We start from the raw sequence: 9702 nt of genomic DNA, 5'->3' as shown, positions 1-9702 counted from the left end.
GATGCAAAAATTCTCAAAAAGATACTAGCAAGTTGAATTCAACAATACATTAAAAGAATTATTCGCCATGATCTAATGGGATTTATTCCTGGGTTGCAGTGGTGGCTCAACATCTGCAAATCAATCAACATGACACACCCCATTAATAAAAGAAAGGATAAGAACCATATGATCTTGGGGCGCCTGGGTGGCTCAGTTGGTTAAGCGACTGCCTTCGGCTCAGATCATGATCCTGGAGATCCAGGATCGAGTCCCGCATTGGGCTCCCTGCTCAGCAGGGAGTCTGTTTCTCGCTCTGACCCTACCCCCTCTCATGTGCTCTCTCTCTCTCATTCTCTCTCTCAAATAAATAAATAAAATCTTTAAAAAAAAAAAAAAAAAAAAAAAAAGAACCATATGATCTTGTCAATAGATGCAGAAAAAGCATTTGACAAAATACAGCATCCTTTCTTGATAAGAACCCTCAACAAAGGGGCACCTGGGTGGCTAAGTTGTTAAGCGTCTGCCTTCAGCTCAGGCCCTGATCCCAGGGTCCTGGGATTGAGCCTAGCATCTGGCTCCCTGCTCAGCGGGAAGCCTGCTTCTCCCTCTCCCACTCCCCCTGCTTGTGTTCCCTCTCTCACTGTGTATCTCTCTGTCAAATAAATAAATAAAATCTTAAAAAAAAAAAAAGAACCCTCAACAAAGTAGGGATAGATTAAACATACCTCAACATCATAAAAGCAAAATATGAAAGGCCCATAGCTAATATCATCCTCAATAGGTAAAAACTGAGAGCCTTTCCCTTATGGTTAGGAACAAAACAAGGATGTCCATGCTCACCATTACTATTTAACATAATACTGGAAGTCTTAGCCTCAGTAATCAGACAACAAAAGAAATGAAAGGCATCAAAATCAGTAAGGAAAAAGTCAAACTTTCACTGTTTGTAGATGACATGATACTACTCTATGTAGAAAACCCAAAGGACTACACCAAAAAATTGCCAGAAGTAATACATAAATTCAACAAATTTGCAGGATATAAAATCAATGTACAGAAATCTGTTGCATTTCTATACCCCAATAATGAAGCAGCAGAAAGAGAAATCAAGGAATCGACTCCATTTACAATTGGACCAAAAACAATAAGACCCCTAGGAATAAACCTAACCTAAGAGGTGTTAAATTCTATAGTGAAAACTATAGAAAACTTATGAAAGAAATTGAAGAGGACAAAAGGAATGGAAAAACATTCCACGCTCATGGATTGGAAGAACAAACATTGTTAAAATGTCTATATTACCCAAAGTAATCTACACATTTAATGTAATCCCTATCAAAATACTGCCAGCATTTTTCACAATCCTAAATTTTTTTAAAGATTTTATTTATTTATCTGAGAGAGAATGAAAGAGAGAATGAGCAAAGATATATGGCAGAGGGAGAAGTAGACTCCCCACTGAGCAGGGAGCCCAATAAGGGGCTTGATCCCAGGACCCTGGGATCATGACCCAAGCTGAAGGCAGATTCTTAACCATTTGAGCCACCCAGGCAACCCGACAATCCTAAAATTTTTATGGAACCACAAAAGACCCCAAATAGCCAAAGCAATCCTGAAAAAGAAAAACAAAAATCGTGGAGGCATCACAATTCTGGATTTCGAGTTATATCACAAAGCTGTAGTCATAAAGACAGTATGGTTCTGACATAAAAACAGTCACATAGATCAATGGAACAGAATAGAAAATCTGAAAATGGACCCACAATTATTTGGGCAGCTAATCTTTGACAAAGCAGGAAAGAATATTCAGTGGAAAAAAGACAGTCTCTTCAACAAACAGTGTTGGGAAAACTGGACAGCAACATGCAGAAGAATGAAACTGGATGACTTTCTTACACCATACATAAAAAATAAGTTCAAAATGGATGAAAGACCTAAATGTGAGACAGGAAACCATCAAAATCCTGGAGGAGAACAAAAGCAACAACCTCTTTGACCTCAGCTATAGCAACTTCTTAGTAGAAACATCTCCAGAGGCAAGGGAAACAAAAGCAAAAATGAACTATTGGGACTTCATCAAGATAAAATCTTCTGCACAGCAAAGGAAACAACAAAGCTAAAAGGCAGCCTATGGAATGGGAGAAGATATTTGCAAATGACATATCTGATAAAGGATTAGTATCCAAAATCTATACAGAACTTATCAAACTCAAAACCAAAAATCAAATAACCCAGTTAAGAAATGGGCAGAAGACACAAATAGACACTTTTCCAAAGAAGACATTTAGATGGCTAACAGACACATGAAAAGATGTTCAACATCACTCATCATCAGGGAAATACAAATGAAAACCAAGTTAATATTTAAGAAGGCTTACAAACTTTATAGTCTTTCTTTTTAGTAAGAAAAATATTTATAAATTTGGATTGATTTTCTTTGTTTTCTGATTGTGGTATTCGGTTGTGGCCTTAGGTCTTCCCTTTAAGATATTTTGTCTCTTTCTGGCAGTATGTTTTATTATATGCAGTCAAGAGATATTAATGACATTATTAAAGCAACTTAAAAATATCATTTGCCACTAAAATTTTTATCCTTTTGTGATATATGCAACTTAATCTTGGTTATCTGTTCATAAATGAAGCAGATCAAAACCACAATGAGATCTTACCTCCCAACTGTTAGAATGGTTACTATCAAAAAGACAAAAAATAACAAGTGTTGCCAAGGATTTGGAGCTTTTGGAACTCTTGTACACTGTTGGTGGCAATGTACAGCCATTATGAAAAACAGTATGGAAGTTCTTCAAAAAAATTAAAAGATAGGACTACCAAATGATCCAGAAATTCCACTTCTGGGTATATATCTAAAGCAAATGAAATCAAGGTCTTAAAGAGATATCCATACTATCATTTTAATTGCAGTTTTATTCACAATAGCCAAGATATGGAAATAACCTAAATATCACTACCAGAAAAATGGATGAAGAAAATGTGATATATATATATGATATATATCATATATATAGTGGAAATTATGCAACCTTCAAAGAAATGGAAATCCTGTTACAAGTGCAACTACACAGATGAACCTAGAGAACATTGTAAGTGAAATAAGCCAAATAAAGATAAATACTGCATAATCTCAATTATTTGTAGAATTAAAAATAGTCTAATTCAGAGACATAGAGAGTATGATTGCCATGGGCTAGCGGAGGGGGGAGGTGTGGGATGGGAGGAGTGGATGGGGGCCTGGGGTGTGGGATGGAGGGTTGGGGGTGAGGGTATACAGATGCTGGGAAAGAGGTACAGTTTCAATTACACAGGGTGAATAAATTCTGGAGATCTAATGTACAGCAATGTGACAATTGTTGACAGTACTGTATCATATTCTTTAATTTTACTAAGAAGGTAGACCTTAATTACCACAGAAAAAGAAAAGAGAAGAAAATCATAATCATGTGTGGTGATGGATATGTTAATTAGCTAGCTTGTGGTGATCATTTCACAATGTATAGGTATATCAAAACATCAAGTTGTACACCTTAAATATATGCAATTATTATTTGTCAAGTATACTTCAACAGAGCTGGTAAAAATAATTACCCATAATTGACAATGGCAAAATAGAGACATCTATTTTATAACTGTTATCACATTCCATTAAACAAAAATGCATCCTTTAAAAAATTCTAAATTTGTAATTAACCTCATGGACTAAAATTGTTCTAATAAAGTGCCATAAAAAATAATATTCTTATGATGTTCTGATTTCTGTAAAGAGAATGACCTAGCCATGTTTACGTTAAGATTCTACTTGAATCTCCCCCAAATCTGACACTTTATATGTTAAATCAAAACTCTTTTCTGGATAAGTACCCTTACTATTTTCAGAATTCCTTACTTTCTCTTAAATATGTCATCAGCAATGTTTATTCTTTGTGGTCTAAGTTCATTTTTTAAAAAGAAACATATTGTGTAGCATTCTGTAAGTTCTACTCTGCATGACAAAGCACAGAAATGAACAGCATTCATTGCTGGGGATTTTGCCCAACAGCTCAGGGTTTGAAGTCACTGTTTGGGGTCATTTGGAACAATCAACATTTTGATACCACCGTTTTCCTGCCATTGTATTCATTTTCTGTAGTTCCTCTACTCTTTAAAGGCCTTGAGTTTCCTTGCTTAAAATATTATCCTCACAACTTTGAAAAGTTTACTGTTAGAGAATATTTAGAGAGACAGATTTTTCTCTCTCAGGTTTTGACTGAAACATTAATAGTAATATTTATATACCTTTCCTAGAACCTTTGATTCTATCTTTAAGAATACATTAAATGTTTAAAATATTTTATCTAACACTTTTGTGTATGTGTATGTATATAACTTCAAATTTTATAATACGACCAAAAGTAGATGCTAAAGGGGAAATGAGTAAATGTTTATGATTACATTATTTTAATAAAAACACATTTGTTTTAATGTTAGAAACATTGGAGGACATATTATTGGTGCACAGTTTAATTAAAACAAAGTCTGTAGCCAATAAACTGTAGTGGTTATGGTTAGCTGGTGGTCTTACGATATGGATGTTACTTAATGAGAGAAATCAGATTGAGATCACTTTATTAAAAAAATATTGTATATTTTCTATTTTATATGATCATCAATACCCATCAACTTTTCATAAGACTCAAATTTTCAAGCATGGTGCTTTCCTTACTTTGAATGTCCTCCAACAAAGGCAACTGGATATTTCAATAGTACTGGCATTGAAAAATATCACAGAATTCTAAGTTAATTTCTTAAGCCCCTTTGGCCAATAATAATTTGAGTAATAAGTATTCTAATTCTATATGCTTTTCTTCTGCAGTTATTTTTGTCAGCATCACATTTTGATCCATGATGATTTCTCAATCACATACTTAATAGTCCAGAGAAATTTGGTACCCATTTGTTCTTTTGTCAATTTGTGTTAAAGTTCTTTGGCTTTTCTCTGGTCTTTAAATATAACACATCTCTTTTGGAATGGCTAAGACTATTTTTAGTGGCCAGTCAAGTCATTTACATTCATCCATATTTTGAGTAGACATGATATCTCAGCCCTGTGCTCTGTTAATGAAACAAATATTCTTCCCTCTGATTACTTCTCTTACGGTTCTCAAATATACCCTCTCCCTAAAAGTTTCACAGTTAGAATAGTGGTATGAATTTATTTCTAGATGTCTAAGTGATGTTTTCCAGTTTAGATATACTGTGAGCAACCACTTGTATGCTAGATACATTTTTACATAACCTATTTTAGTCAAAAACACCAAGTGCTCACTTAGTACATACACTAAAATTGGAACGATATATAGATCAGCATGACCCCTGCACAAGGATGACACACAAATTCATGAAGTATTCTACAATTAAGTATATACCTTAAAAAAAACCCACCAATTCCATTCCCTTAAACTAAACATTATTATAAAAATAGATGTGAGCGGGGTGCCTGGGTGGCTCAGTCGTTAAGCGTCTGCCTTCGGCTAGGGTCATGATCTCAGGGTCCTGGGATCGAGCCCCGCATTGGGCTCCCTGCTCAGTGGGAAGCCTGCTTCTCCCTCTCTCACTCCCCCTGCTTGTGTTCCCTCTCTCACTGTTTCTCTCTATCAAATAAATAAAATCTTAAAAAAAAAAAAATAGATGTGAGGGCCGCCTGGGTCACTCAGTCGTTAAGCGTCTGCCTTCCACTCAGGTCATGATTCCAGGGTTTGGTGATCGAGCCCCGCATTAGTCTCCCTGCTCAGCGGAAAGCTTGCTTCTCCTTCTCCCACTCCCCCTGCTGTGTTCCCTCTCTCACTTGTCTCTCTCTCTCTCTCTGTCAAATAAATAAATAAAATCTTAAAAAAAAATAGACATGAGGATTAAATAATTAACAATTAGTGAAAGATTATCCTTTTCAAAATAGCCAGTGTTTGGGGACATTAATTTATAAAGTTCTCTAATAACATTTCATGGGCTTTGGGTGGCCTACATGATATTAAATGGTTATTTCAACCACTGAGGTGATCATGTAAGATTTCAAAAGTATTTATTACTATTCCTTTAAGAAAGTTTGTTATGGGGGTCAATGAAGATTCAGGTAATTAAACAGCTATATGAATTATACGGTTATCATTGTTAAAGGGCCATAGAAAAATCTTTTTAAAAATCATGCCAAAGGAGGTTTATTCCACATACTGAAGGAATTTATCACTTATGTGATATTTTGAGTAAGGCAATTAGTTCAGATTTAGTGAAGAAGACTAGAAATGGGAAGAACAGAAATAAAAATTTGTTGATTTTGCATTTTATAACAATTCTCAGAAAAAAAAAGGTTAATATGGAACTTGAATTGGCTGAAAAAGTAGATTTTTCTGAAACTGGTGTCCTTTTGGTAATAACTTGTAGGTTATTTCTAGGGATAGAGTGGTTACATAATAAATCCATTAACTATCCAATAATGAAATTATTAGATAATAAAAATGTCAAATCTGTAAAAGATTTAGTTATTAGAAATAAATATGAAGACTATAGATAAAGGCATTTTGTTCCTACATGGAAATATTATAGTGCTATTTTTTTCTCTATATTTTATCTCAATTAATATCAAACTGAAATTTTTTTATTATACAGCAATCACTAAAAGCAATTTTAGCTGTCAAATAGATGACTTTAGGGAGGTCAAATTAAAAAATGAGGACAGTTCTCCTTGAAGTGCTTTTATTCCAGAGAATTTTAAATTAAATTAAATTAGATTATTTAGGGTAGATGATAATAGAATGACATCCAATGCCATTCTGAGGTAACTTTTGAAAAGATTATAATTCAACATTTTAGTCAACATAACAAATGCACTTTCATTGGTTTTCTTGATCTAGCTATTGTACATTGAACAACAAAAGTAACCATTTATCTTCATTTTGAGTATATAAATGCCGAGAGTTAGAAATATTCTATTTATAGTTTTAGTACAAGGTTGAATGCACTTATCACACTTCATTGGTTGCACATTTTATGCTTAGAAAAAGTGTTAAGAGTCTTTTCCATTGATTCGCAGGCTAAGCAATTTCATTTTTTGTTTTCATACTTTGACCTACAACCCTAGGATCCATTAGGGCACTACAATAGCAAGGTGTAGACACATCAACTACAAAGAAATAGAACTAAAATGACAGTGTCTCCAGCTAGGGATGCATTAATAGACCTGAGAATTCAAACGTAGAAAAGGCAATTTTTTCCTGCTGGGAAGTGGAGTCCTCAAGAGACACATTTCAGACTGAAGAACATGATATGAAAATCAATAAAGGCCCTATTGTGCTACTGATGTGTCTGGGAAGTGTCATTTTATATCTTGCTAGTGCATAGCTGAAGGAAGTTAAAACTACTTTGCTCATAGTAATTGGACAAATCCTCTTTTATCAGTGGTCTATTTTGCTGCTCAAAGTAAAAGTAAAATATACTGCGAGGTCCAGTTTGAAATGAGATATCATGAAAAAGAATTAATATGAAAACTGTTAGGTCTATTTGCAGACATGAAAAAGAAATCAGTGATAAGTGATCACTTTCAAAATTCCTCTAATTAACACATGAATTTAAACAGATAACTGTAAATACTGGTCCAATTGGCAGGAAACTGTGGTCAAGAAAACAGCACCTTGGCTAACCAGAGAAGGAAATTTAAAAGGCATCTTTGCAAATATTAGAATGATTTGCAAACACCAAATAGCTGATTTGAAGATTTAATTTTGTAAATATGTGTGCATTAAAACTAGAAGAGTTATATGCTTGGAAATTGTCTAGATATTAATTCCTGGAATTTTTATTGCTCATGTACTAAATGCTATTTTTTCCCAGATCACTATAATAAAAAGTTTAAGAACTTTATGGCAACTATCTTTGGTTTCCCCAAAAGTCACTTGTCAATTATCTCATTATTTCCTCCCAAAGTATATTTATCCTATGGAAAATCCTTATATTTTTTGATTGCTACTATATGATATTTGAAAGAGACTATGGAAGGTAAGAGCAGCTATTAAAATTGGAGGTTTCTATTTAGATTCTACACTTTTCACCTCTTTTTACTTTGCTTTATTCCACAAAGCATTTGTAATGGCTAAAACTCTTAAATTTACATAGTATACTCAGAAATTGTAAAGCTTCTGAATTTGAATGTTTACTTAATTCAAATGAGCTTCATTGTTTATTGGTTAGTGGGAAACTCTAGGAGTCAGAATTCATTAATTTATGTATTAGTTCAATAAACAATTTTTGGGAGATAACTAGTCATAATGTAAAATAAAGAGCTTTTCATATATGAATGAGTAAATTGAAATAGGGATTGGTCATTTACATGTATCAAGTCATGTGTAATACACTGGTGCCCAAAAAAACAATGACCTTGGGGCACCTGGGTGGCTCAGTCGGTTAAAATTCTGCCTTCTGCTTAGGTCATGATCCTAGGGTCCTGGATCATACTGTGCATTAGGCTCCCTACTCAGCAAGGGGTCTGCTTCTCCTTCTCCCTCTGCTCCTCCCCCGACTTGTGCTCTCTCTCTCTAGCTTACTCTCTCTCTCAAATAAATAAAATTTTAAAAAAACAAACAAACAATGACCTCAAAGGTGAAAATGGTCAAAATTAGGGCAAGTGGAAATATAAGGGAACAAAGATTTTTAATTGAGAAACATGAAATTAAGGATGCTAGTATCTTTTACAAACAAAGGTGGTAATAATTGGCCATTATTACCCTGACCATGTGGAATCAACAGAGGAAGGAATCCTGCACTAGCTCTCTTATTCTTGGCAACACTCACCTGCACATTTCAGTGTCTGAAAATTCCATAGATCTCCCTAAACCTGTAACATCTTTTATTCATTCCAGATATGTATTCTTTCAAATGAGCTTTATAAAAGCAAAATGTTTTTTGAGAAGACCTGAACTCACGTTATGAAAAAAATGTATTTTATCAATTCTAAGATACACATTTTTTCTCATTTTATTATCTGTGGAATTGGAATCCATTCTACAATCAATGGCAATTTAGCATTATGTAATAGTTGAGCTGGAAATTCATTTCTTTTTCTTTTTTTTTTTTTAAAGATTTTATTTATTTGACAGAGAGTGACACAGCAAGAGAGGAATACAAGCAGGGGGAGTGGGAGAGGGAGAAGCAGGCTTCCTGTGGAGCAGGGAGCCTGATGTGGTGCTCAATCCCAGGACCCTAGTATCATGACCTGAGCCAAAGGCAGACGCTTAACGACTGAGCCACCCAGGTGCCCCAATTTATTTATTTTTCTTAAATAGCAACACAAAATCATGATTCAATATAACTTATAGCATCTTAGACTTGATATATGGAATCTAATTATATACATGGCAGTTAAAACCAGTGAACAGCCATAGTTACACTATGGTTAAAATAGTAGCTATAATTTCTGTAAATAACAGGAAATAGAGTTTAGATTCTCCTGTATTGGCTCTATTACAAATTTCTTCCTCTTTTCCTCTCGCTGGTTCTGAATATTTTGTCTCCATTTCCTAAAATTTCAACATGGGGAAAATGATTTTTTCTATGTACATTATCCCCCATCCTCCCTATCCTCCATATGGCTGATACCCATATTTCTTTTTTTTTCTTTTTTTTTTTTTTTTGTTCAGTTAGCCTCTGTATAATACATCATTAGTTTTTGATGTAGTGTTC

At 34.2% G+C, this 9702-nt stretch overlaps 1 non-coding gene across 1 annotated transcript; it reads left to right on the top strand.

The window, feature by feature from the left end:
• Positions 1 to 5294: 5294 nt before the first annotated feature.
• On the top strand, positions 5295 to 5394 carry LOC118523479 (U6 spliceosomal RNA). The gene has a single exon (XR_004911126.1). It is a non-coding gene; the product is annotated as a U6 spliceosomal RNA (small nuclear RNA).
• Positions 5395 to 9702: the final 4308 nt, after the last annotated feature.

Source organism: Halichoerus grypus, chromosome 1 (genome assembly GCF_964656455.1).
Source record: "Halichoerus grypus chromosome 1, mHalGry1.hap1.1, whole genome shotgun sequence".
NCBI classification, from domain to species: domain Eukaryota; kingdom Metazoa; phylum Chordata; class Mammalia; order Carnivora; family Phocidae; genus Halichoerus; species Halichoerus grypus.
The sequence above is the reverse complement of the archived record's forward strand: the minus strand, read 5'-3'. Positions and strand labels throughout refer to the sequence as shown.